Here is a 12,247-nt window from a genome sequence, read left to right as displayed (position 1 = left end):
ATAATGTACCCTAAAAGGCTGATATTTTTAGAGTTCATAAACTCATGCCAATAATTGTAGAATTCAGCAGCACTGTCAAAATCAGGATCCGCTGTCTGCTGCAATGCAATGCCCACGCAGATTTGCTAATCAGGCGTCTTACAAAATGTAGATGGCCCATATGTGAACTGTAATGGCACCTAGCTCCTGTAGTCCGTTTTGGAAACCCCAAGGGAAGAAACAGATTTGACTAAACACAGTATAGTCATGTCTATGCTATTCTAATGACACAAGAAAAACTCTAAGCAAGTGGACTACAGATACCATACAGAATAGCAAGTCATACCAATATAGGTATGATATCGAGTTTGAAAGATCTTTATCTCAAACACTACAAGAAAAGTCCAACGATTCAAAGCATTTATAGTGCAAGTTCATACAAAATGTGGCCCTGTATGACAGTATTATGTGGGAACTGTACGGTGGTGTTATTTGTGAACTGTAGAGCTTTATTATTTGGAAACTCTTGGATAGTACTACGTGATTTGATGGTATTTGTAAACTGTAGGGTGGTATTATTTAGTTTATTGTATGGGGCTCTTAGGTACTATATGTTGGTATTATTAGGTCATTTATGTAATTTGGGCACCCATGCTAGTATTATCTTTACAAGGTGCAGTCTATGAACCTCTTCCAGGTCAAGTTTCAGTCTTCATAAGTCACATAAATTAGATCATTCCTTAGTTATCCGATGTCAGCTCCATCTTCCCTATACCATGCTATAAAATAGTGTAGAGAATATGTGAAGATACCAAATAAAAGTGGGACTCAGGAGTCATTAATGTATCAGCCGATAACTGGTGTTTTTCTATAACTAGATAAATGAGAACTTTGTGCAGTGTTGTATATAGCCTCACAGGCAAAAAGAGCTACCAATTATCCGAATGCCTTTGTCTGGTCAAGAAATTAAAAATTTTTTCCCAAGGGGCCAATATTGCCTACTATTATACCATGGGGTAAATAATGTCTTTTATTTCTGGGCCAAAACTGCTGGATTTTGCTAGAACTTGAAATGTGTAATTTCCAAAGAAGTCGTACTACAGTTCAATAAAATCAGAGTTTCAGAAATGTATTATTAGCGTTACATTTTCAAACCAAAAATGTCCAAAAAAAACCTGCACTTTGTACATAATTGTAAATCCCTGTTGGTGGATCTACTCCTATCAATGTTGCATTCTGGAAGTTGCACCTCTTTCCAGAATCAGTAGAGGGTGCCACTGCCCTGTATCAGGATCTGTAACCCTGGCATGTATTTTTATTGGGTCAAATATCACTTTTCCAGCTCAGCCGATAAGAACAAGTGGCAGATTGTCTGAGGTTGCAGATTTTCACTGTCTAAAAATTAACTTGAACTGCTGACTTCCTCAAGTTATTAGACACTTCCCCCCTTCTGCTGCGCACACTCTGCTAGCTTCATGTTCTATATTGCACATTGGGCATTTCCTTTCCAGATCTTCTCCATCGCTCTTTTTCCTACTTCCCGTAATAGATCAGGTTTTCATCTGTAGACTTTTTTTCAATATCTATCCTCTGGCCTGCAATCAATGAGTGGTGTCCCCTGTTACTCTCCTCTGTGTCACACCTCCTCCTCCTCCCTCCCTCTCTCTCCTGTAGGGGCAGGATTGCTGTTCTCACACTCATCCCTCTCTTCCCCCACCTCTCTGTATCTCTCCTCCTCCCTCCTTCTGTCTCCCTTCCACACATCTCTGGCCTCCTCTACCTCAGGGAGTGGATTTCAGCTACATCTCAGTGACAAGGACCTCTCCCCGCAGTGTCACACAGCAGGTAAGATGTCACAGGAAGCTACAGTCAGGGGGGCTGGTGAGAGGAAATAGGTGCCTGTGATCTGCAAACCCTTTTGCTGCATTGTTATTTTATTCATGAGTATTATTTAAATCCGTTAAACCCTCTTCATGATCATCTGTTAAGCAATGTGTGACTGAATGTTTGGCGTAGTCTTCCAGCAGCGTAACATCTACTACCTTAACCCTTGTGCTGCCAGTTACCTTAACCCTTGTACTGGCACACATAATCCCGAAACCTTACGGTTAAGCAGTAACGCTTCTGATCTGCGGAGCATTGTAACTTTAATCTAGACGCAGTCTACGGGTCATTGCGTGGTTTATGTGTGCGTTTTCCTTACATCTGTATAGTCCCATAATAATCACCGGTCCTAACCATGTGCAGAGCATTTCACCTTTCAGTCTTTCATTCATTTCATTGCATACTACACTTCACAGCTTGTTCATACATAAAACCCGGGACGCCCATTTAAAAAAATGTCAACTAGTTCCAAACCGTAAGGATTAATTCTGCAATTGTCACAATAGATAAATGGGAGGGTCCTGTATTCAGAGAGAACTTTTACTTTATGGGATCATTGGGTTACTGTTTCATAAGCCAACCTTTCGTAAATTCAAGGGTATGGAGTAACATATATAGTCATACAACACAGAGCACCCCTAAATAGTCATGATTTGGGGCCTGAGTGGTGTTTTTAAATCCCAATTTCATTGTCTGGCGTAAGCGCCCTTGGTAGTACTTAGATTTTTATGTTCTTTTTTGCTTGTTTCTATTCTACATTTGGCATGCTTCCCCTGTTTATTATGAGTAGGATACAAAATAGCATCTTTTGATCTTCATAGACACAATATTATGAGTTTTGATACCAATGCGTAGTCATGATATTTATGAATATACTTTATTTTTAGGACATTTGCAACTATATACTGAGTCAGAAGGCTCCATAATCCCAAAACAATGTCCGGTATTAAATGGGAGCTAGAATAATGATTCCATAGAACAATGCTATTCTCTTTAATATAGTAATATTTAACGTAAAGCTGAATAAAACAGATGCTTTCAATAAAGGGTAGCATGCAAAATTAGATAAAAAAGAAAAAAAAACAGACTGATGATAACGACATTGGGCCAAGAAGATTTATAATGCGATACTACATACATAATGCAATACATGCAGATAACCTTATAGGCAACCCCTGCCCAAAGTCTTACATCAAGAGCAATGGTCCCGCCACTGTGGAGGCATTGGTCAGACATGGGAGCAGTCTATGTATAGGTAGAGTCGGACTGCACACTTGCTAAAAGACTGCGGGTTTTTCAGCGGGTTTTTTTAGGGAAAGAACGAGAAGTATGATGGTTTCCATTCCATCAGCATTTTTTAGAGAAGCAATTCTGATGGAAAAAACCAAGTCAATGGAGAAAAGGGCTACAAATCGTCATAGAGAAGACAATATCTAGAAACTGCATGACTTGGATTTCTTTTGAAGTCCCGTCCATCTAAATGCACCTTCTAAATACACCAGAATTGACACATAAATGTATAGTTTGATGCTGTGTAGTGCAGTGGGGAATTGCGACCTCTAAATTTTGAAGGATAATAAGAAATGCTGTGCCGAAAAGGATGAAATGGATGATATTGTATGAAAATGGCCTGCTTGCTTTATGATCATATTCTGGACATGTACCATAGTACAGAGAGGAATACAGAAGACAGCATATATTGATGTCTATAGGTTCATTTCAGATTGCTTGGAAAAGGTACAGATGGTGTCTTCCAGTCCCTCTTGGGAGGGGAGAAATCTGATATAGGTATTTTTGTTAAATGTTATAAATTACCATCTGTACAGAAAACGATCTACCAGAGATGAAGCTATGCATATTTTATATATTGTAGATCACGAGATAAATCATATAATACCTCTAAGGCTGCCCATACACGAGACAGATGCCGTTCAGCTGACAGAAGCCCCCCTTTCCCGATTCCCCACTAGTCAGAGCATTCATGTTATTTCAATAGTTGATAAGTGGCTAGAAGACATCTTTGGTGCCAATTACTCTTGAGAAAACCATTAAAAAAATTAAATCTAAACTATTCATCTATTGGGTTATATCTGGGTTGTCCCCATATCCATAATATTGCCCCTTCAAAATCGAGAATTACTACCAAATATCTAATTTGTACAGTCCGCAATCTCACCTATAAGGAGAATAGTGTCCCCTGCCCCCTGTACCACCAGGTAATGGTGCCAGCGGTGGCTACTTCCAGGCAGAGACTCAATGGACATGTCATTGTGTATATGTGCAGCTCGTTCTATTGAACTCTATGGGAGTTACAGAAGCAGCCAAGACTTTTTTTTTACCTTAACTGGCAAAACACAGGTCAGGGGACCCTCGTTCTTCAGATAAGTGAGGGTTTCAGGGCCAGGACCCCTCTTATCAGATATTTATATGCTGTACATATGCCAGAAATAAATCTCAGTTCGGAATACCCATTTAAGTTTTGTAAATTGGACCACATGTATATAGAAAATAAGATAACCTTCAAGTATTATGGCAATAAGGGCCATTCTGTAATATAATTCTAAATAGCAAGTCATATAAATGTATAAGGTCCCACATATATATATATATATATATATATATATATGTATATATATAAAAACTCAGTGCATGTATGAGGAGTAAACCGCAGTGTTATTTAGTATTCAGCAATGGTTTGTTGGTTGGTACATGACACAATACAGAATACTTAACTATTCCAAAAATGTAATCCTTTGCCAACAGAAGCATCTGAATAATCTATTAATACAGATGCAAAAAACTTCACTTTAAGTCGCTGGCCTCAATGATTTAGTAATATTGTGCAGATATTCTCAGACTAATTTACTTGGTAAAGAGCCCTGATCTTCAATAAAATAGAAAACCTTAACTGGGATATAATATACATTATATTTATAATTCTATATAATTCTTTCCCCCTGTATTGTATGCAGTCGGCACTGTTCATCCAGCGCATTTCAGTACTGGTGATGGGCACTGCAAGTTCTAGAACTGTGCTGCCAAACATTCTGGGCATGTGTAGGGCATGGATATAAAAGCTATCAGCCAGTTATGGCTGTTCTTCTTGCAGTATTTCCTGCTATTCCATTTTTTCAGTCTGATGTAAATATCAGGACAAGAATATATCCAAGTGTGAGAAGTTGATGTGCGCCTCTTGATGTTGCCCCAAGATTTTCCATTTTGGCAAATCTCTTTTCGATTAAGTAATTCTTCTATTGTCTTTGAGGAACCAAATTTGTAAATGAGTGCGTCTTTCCCTAGCACTGGAGGTTGACTACGTATATAAAATAAAGTAGAGGGAAGAGATGAGTGAGGCACGTGGACAGAGGTGGAACTTGAAGCTTCTGGAGCCTAGCACAAAATGTGTAACAGGCCCTGCACCTATCATGTGCCATTTATAATATGAGTGTCCTTTTATGTGGCAGAGAGACCTTTGGGCACCTCAGGCACCTAGACCCGGGTGCAACTGCTGCCTCTGCACCCCCTTATTTTTATGCCTCTGTGCATGGAGTTTTGAAGAGTAAGGAGATATTAAATCTTACAGAGATTAATGCAGGTTTGGGATAGGATGGGGTGTTTGTGTGTGTGTCAGGTGGAGGGGGGGGGGGGGGGTAACATTTTCAACCAGATACGTTATAAGGCTCTTCATGACTAAAAGGGGGTGAGAGATCTGTCAGCCATCAAAGCCATTGAGACATGTTGAGAAATCTGCACAAGCAATATCGCTCACTACCTATGTCTCAAAAGTTCCCATGTCGGAGACATAGACAGATTTTGGGGCAATTATTCATTTGGGTCAAAACGGGGCTAAGCATGGCCAGCCTTATGCTCAGACCATTTGGCCGACAGCTATGTTCTGGAACTTTCCTATATACATGCACATTTGGCTGGTTACGTGACTGTTATACTAATAAGGGGCCTTCGTTGCCGCTTATTTTCAGGGAAACAAAGGATCACATAGAGTCAAATCTACCATATCCTTGTTTTCTCCACAATTGGTAATTAAAGGTTTGGCTGAACATCTGAGTTGACAAACATATAATATTTTTTGGCTTAACACGTTGGAATCTATGTGATTTGCTAAAAAAATATCCATTTAAGCAAAGGGTACACATAGACCTGTATTGCGTGACACCTACAATAGGAACTGTCGCAGGATTTGTGCACAACTTCAAGCGCAACTTGCGCACGACTTTTTCATTCCATATCTTTCGCACTAATAAATTTGTTACTTGACAGGAGAATGAAAGTTTCATGTATTTCTTTAGACTACAGGTCAAGAGACCGTTGCTATCACTACTGCCAGGCTACAAAAAGTCTTTCTATAGCTCCGGCCTGAGACATTCATTGAAAATTGGGAAAGTAAGCGCAGGAGTGCAGAGTGTGAATAAGGTTAAATTCACACCGTGTTCGGGGTTTTGCCTTTGGTTTACGATTTTGTATACAGTTGTATTGAAAAGTGATTTTTAAAAAAAAAAAATAACGTTGTTTATTTATAAACATTTTAAACTTTTACAAAAGTAGAGTCATATCCAAATGTGTACACGTATTGGGAGGGGACAGAGGGTAAAACACATATGGCTATGTTCACATCTGCGTCGGAGGCTCCTTTAGGGGCCTCCGTCGCAGATCCGGCAGGTTTTGCCGGAGTTTACCGTAGACAATAGTGCAGCATGCTGCACTATTGTGTCTGGTAAAATCACGGACACCCTGACGGAAAGCCGACGGAACTCGTTAAAATCAATGAATTCCAGAAAAAAAATTAATAAAAACAAATTCTATTAAAAAAGTCAATGGGTTCCATTGGCAACTGGCCGTTGGTCCCGTCATTCCCTTCTTCTGCTACCCTTACTGATGTGTGAACCCAGCCTAACTCACACATTGGGTCAAGACTGCAGAATTGAAAAGTGCTTTCAAACATGAGGTTGTGGGATTCTAACGTATGCTTGCCAAGCCTATGCCAAAGGAACAGCCTTTTGCCATATGTTTTGCCATTAAATTCTATGGGCACATCGGCATACATTTCCAGCATATATTCCGACCGTACACCATAGAAGTTTTGTGAATTAAGCCTAGCATTTAAATTACTTCGGAGGTTGATACAGTGAAACTTCTTTTAGAAAACCACCCAAAATTGGTCTTCTAGAGGGGTGGTCCTCTCACAGAAGATGCCAGTGTACATATGATGAGATGGAACTGAAAATCTATCAAGGAACATTTGGTCTAGATAAAGAGGAGGTAAAAACAACATATATTCAATCTGTTCTACTACGCAGCTGTATATTCAGAGTTTTCCTTCACAAGGAGAACAGGGAGATGTGTTGGAAGTCTGAGGGTACGTTCACACATAGCATGAACACTGCAGAATTTCCGACTGGATTTTCTGTGCGGAAATTCTGCAGCGTTTTCGCAAGACAAATTGACACGCTGCAGATGGAGAATTCGCATGGCATGTCAATTTCCGCACTTCTTTTCTGTGACGTTTTTCTCGCAGCATGTGGATGATGTTTATCCAAATCTCATCCATTTGCTGTTACTGTAACACACTGCGGAATTTCCGCACATAAAATCCAATTGGAAATTCTGCAGTGTTTATGCTACATGTGAACGTACACTGAATGATCAGATTATTCCTCCTACTAAGCTCTAGAGAAACCACAAGAGATTGTGTGCACCTGAGCTCCTTCAGTAATGAAGAACAAGGAGGGAAACATGAGATATTGCTCAATAGGTACATATTCAATTACCATTTGTACAAGACGTACAACTTCTCCCATGCCTACAGCAAGGACCAGGTCATATAGTAATAAAATGAGTACTGATCAATGATTAAAAAGAAAAAATGTAAATGAAGGTGTGTTTTTTAAAAAAAAAAAAAATTTTTTAAGATTGACTGATACTCAAAAATTTAGATACCAAAAAGGAAAAATGTACTTATTTAACGTGCATCAAAACGCAAGTATATTACTATTATTAAAAAAAAACAAACATTATTGTTAAAGCTTTTTGACTGGTTATGTTTCTATTGATTTTACATTGTGTTGCTATGCACAGGCAAACATAGCAACCATCTCATGAGAACTATTACATGACACAGTAGGATAGATTTATGAATACTGGCCATGGGTCAGGTTTTAATGCTGTGTCATTAATTTGAGTATTGTCAGCAGGCTTATGAGTGATGTCTCCTGGGTGTCATGCTTGTGGCAGAGCGATGCGCATGGGGCCTTGCGGAGGCACACAGAATCTCTGCGACTTGGTACTACAGAGCCATAGGTACCTTATATGCTGCCATTTGGTGCCTCCATACAGCACCGTATCATGGAGATGTTCTCCCCTAGAGGCAATGTTTCTAGGGTAGAATACCTTCGTAATACGGCATACGATAAAGCATGTCTCAATATCTTTCCCCGTACAGTTCTGTATGAATCTGGCAGAAAAAACATCCGTAGTGCTCTGCATGAAGTCGGAGGCATACAGAGGTACAGTATGGGCACATAGACTTTTATAGGTATTGTATTACAGCTCTGTACAATTTAGAGGTTATACAGAGCCAATATACAGCCGCAAGGTCTGAGTTAAGCTGACCTGTCCTGTTTACCTCACTTTTATAAGACAAACGTCTATCATGTCACATTCAGAAATCTACGGCATGGGTATGACTAACAAGCCATGGCCCTGTCAAAATTTCTTAGGTGTCAATGGTACAACTTTTTTTTAAAATATGGTTTACGCAGCAGATTTCAGTACCCTCTTATGCCAGTTGCTCACGTACAACACATCGATAAATGTGCGCCAATGTTCTTTTGGCCAACACGGAAAATGCTGCCTGATTTCTAAATTGGAAGGCGCCTGTTGCAGATTTGTACTAGCAGTAATGCAGCTTTTCCTACTAATATTTAAACTGGAAAATAAATGTTAAAACATAAATAAAACACCCTATGAAAAAGCATCCTGAAACATTTAGTGAGACTGGGTCCGGATTGTATTAGTATTGAATAAATTCATGCAGATAAAGTGCTTCATCTGGGACAAGTACGGTAACAAAAATGTTTATAAGACATTTTAAGTAGACAATACTAGCAATATTCAGCAATGTTTTATCTTATGCTGCAACAGAGTTTAACAAATAAGTTGTGTCTATTCAAGATAATGTTGCCATTCCAAGGAGGAGGACAAGTTGGCAGAAGAAGCAGTGGGACTGGCTTGTCGGGTCTTGCCACCTAGAGCCTTTCAAACCCAATTGGTATATACATATATAAACATACATATACATATATATATACTTGTACAATCCTCAATCCATTAGGTCCAATGAGTAAAGGAAAACCATTTCACATCTCCGCAGCTGCCCTGTGGATGTCCGTCCTGCATGTTATACATAAATAGCTGCATTAGAGCAGTGTTCCCAAAACTGTGGCTTCCCAGCTACAGATAATACTATTGTGTCCTAGTGCCAACAGAGATGTCCCATTACTGAAACCCATATCACTGGCAGCTAATACAGTAGGGTAAGATCCATGTGACTTGGTTAAATCTTTACAGGGGTTTTCCAGTGAGAAGAAATTGATGGCCTATCCTCAGGCTAGGCCATCAATATCTGATCGATGGGGGTCTAAGTCCCGGAAAGCACCACCGATCAGCTGTTTTGAAGGTGTCGCGGCGCTCATGCAACCATGGGTTCTATACTCTGTATGATTAGGATGTGCTCCCAGCGTAGACGCAGACTTTAATAGCTAAACCTTTTCACTACAATGGGTTCTTGCAACATTTTTTGTTTTTTCTAACAGTGGTAGTGAATGGCAGATATGCATATGTCTGGTGCATATATTTGGCAAGACACTACAAGTTTGTACGCCAGATGTATGCCCCAAGCACAGTGTGAACAGAGCCTTAGACTTTTTTCCCATTTAACACCATCTGTCATATCTGAAAGTGGCTCGTGAAAAGCTTAGGGAGCACTGCATTAGGCTACATTCAGACGAGCGTAGATAACCTCGGACGTGAAAAAGCACAGTTTTTCATGTCCGGGATACACACGTGCGGGGCGCGTTGTCACGAATCCCCCATAGACTAGAGTCTATGACTCTACTGCCGTGACAGGCAGTAAAATAGGACATGCCCATCCTTTCACGGACCCCTCACACGTTCGATTGAAACAACGGTCGTGTGAACGGCCCATTAAAGTAGATGAGTCCGTGTGACGGTCGTTGTTTTAACGGCCTTCACACGGACTACATATACGCTCATCTGAATGAGCCCTTAGAGTACTGTCATCCTTGCTTGGTCCTCGCCTATTGTTCTTCTGCTGCCAGTATGAATGTGCAAGAAATACCTGTCCCTCACCATAGAGATACAAAGTGTTCCCAACATTACAAGTCATTCTTTATTTCTACTTCAAAGCGAACATCACTGCATCCAACCCATATCTATCCAATTCTTTTAAAGGGGTTGTCCAGTCCTATAAAATTGATGGCCTATACTCAGGATAGGCCATCAATATGTTATTTATCGGGGTCTGACTCCCGGTGCCCCTTTAGGGATCAGCTGTTTTGAAGGGGCCGCAGCGCTCGTACGAGCGCTACTTCCCCTTCATTTCTATTGCTCACACTGTGAATTGCCGACACATTTGGAGCGGCGGTTCACAGAATTACAGCCTTCTTCCATTGAAGTGAATGTGAGAAGGCTGTAATACTGTGAACCACCGCTACAAATATGTCGACGATTTACAGTGTGAGCAGTAGAAATAAAAGGAAAGCAGCACTCGTACGAGCGCTGCGACCCCTTCAAAACCACTGATCGATGGGGATGCAGGGAGTTGGACCCGACCGATCACATATTGATGGTCTATCCTAAAGATAGGCCATCAATTTTATGGGACTGGAAAACCCCTTTAATGTACTCATGACACAGAACTGCAGTATTCTGAGCGTTATATGTCCTTTGTCCTCACATAGAAATACATCTGATATGGTTACAGCTAAGCTCTTATATGCTGGATTTATGTAAATCCTGTCCTCAAATTTCATTATGGAAATTTAGGGTTGAGTTTGGAGATTGCACGGAAAGCTGCTCTTTATGGCCACCAGACCAGATCCTGTGAGAACACAGAATACAGGTTGACGTAAATGGCACCTGCAGGTCTGTGACGAGGAAAATAATTTCAATGTAGCCCTGCACGCATTTTAGATTATATCCACATTCTTTTCCTTCCCTATCCGTCAGGGATATTTTTTTGATGGCAAGAATAGTATAGTCTCTAGCGCTAATCTTGCTGTCAAAAATACCTGAAGCCTGACTGAAACTTGATGGACGCCACTATAAGTCAATTTGTTCGGACTTGTTGATCCATCATAGCTTTTATTATGAACTTATGCCATGACACTAGTGTGAACAGAGTCTTATCAGAATCTCTCCTGCTAGTAAGGGATTTGGGTCATAGGTAGATATTAGAAAACTGCTCATATTAATTCCCTCATACATCAGATAAAGCTTCTCCAAAAGGTGGTGCTTCACATTAACCATTAAAAAAAAATCCAATGTCCATTACCTACATATTATTATATACATTTAGATTGGACAGCACTATATGCCCTTCTCTGTATTATTGCATAGGAGCTGTGTAAGGTGTTGGTGACCCATATTTGAGACACTTGGGCCACCAATGTCACAGTCTCACCCCTCCCCACATGCTTGTGTGTGTTTTATCCCTCATCCCAGATCAAGTGCTCCAACCGCAGAGCAGATTACCTCGGAGCAGACACTTCTGACAGAGGGGATGTATATTTATATCCTCCCCGAGGGATCTGAGGTGTCAGAGTGAGACAATTTGTAGAAGATGTATACCCGACCTATGCTGCCTTGCCTCTCTGCATGGTGAAATTAGATTTCTCTACATCTATATCAAAATTTATAGTCAACGCATAAGTCTACTCTTCCTATATGGTATATTAGACATTATATAATGCATTGAGTATTAATCTTGATAACACGGCCGCGTGCATTACATGAATCTCAGTCCTTGGAATAAGCGGACACCCTCTAAGGACGAGATGGGTCCTAATAGTATTTGCTATGCACATCATTTCTCTACACGTGTTATCGTTTTACCACCATTCTCTATCGATTTAACCTATTCTTAGCCAATTACGTTTTCACAAGTATCGACTTTCCTGTGGAAAATGAGGATGCCCCTGGGTACCGGTAGCTGCGAAGAGAGTCAGTTTCCATAGCAACTATTTCTACTAACACTGAGTCTAGACTGGGAATGGTCGGAGTTGAGCGGAAAAACACCGTCCACAATTTATTTAATAACTGGCTGGTAAACAGTTAATTCGCTTGAAGT

At 40.3% G+C, this 12,247-nt stretch overlaps 1 protein-coding gene across 1 annotated transcript in view; it reads left to right on the top strand.

Moving 5' to 3' along the window:
• Window positions 1-1,484: 1,484 nt before the first annotated feature.
• SLC25A22 (solute carrier family 25 member 22) overlaps window positions 1,485-12,247 on the top strand; it is a 54,693-nt gene continuing 43,930 nt past the window's right edge. Inside the window, exon 1 of the mRNA XM_075837597.1 lies at window positions 1,485-1,824. The gene's annotated coding sequence lies outside the window, so the exon portion shown is untranslated. The remainder of the gene's footprint in view (window positions 1,825-12,247) is intronic.

Source organism: Rhinoderma darwinii, chromosome 9 (assembly GCF_050947455.1).
Source record: "Rhinoderma darwinii isolate aRhiDar2 chromosome 9, aRhiDar2.hap1, whole genome shotgun sequence".
NCBI classification, from domain to species: domain Eukaryota; kingdom Metazoa; phylum Chordata; class Amphibia; order Anura; family Rhinodermatidae; genus Rhinoderma; species Rhinoderma darwinii.
The sequence above is the reverse complement of the archived record's forward strand: the minus strand, read 5'-3'. Positions and strand labels throughout refer to the sequence as shown.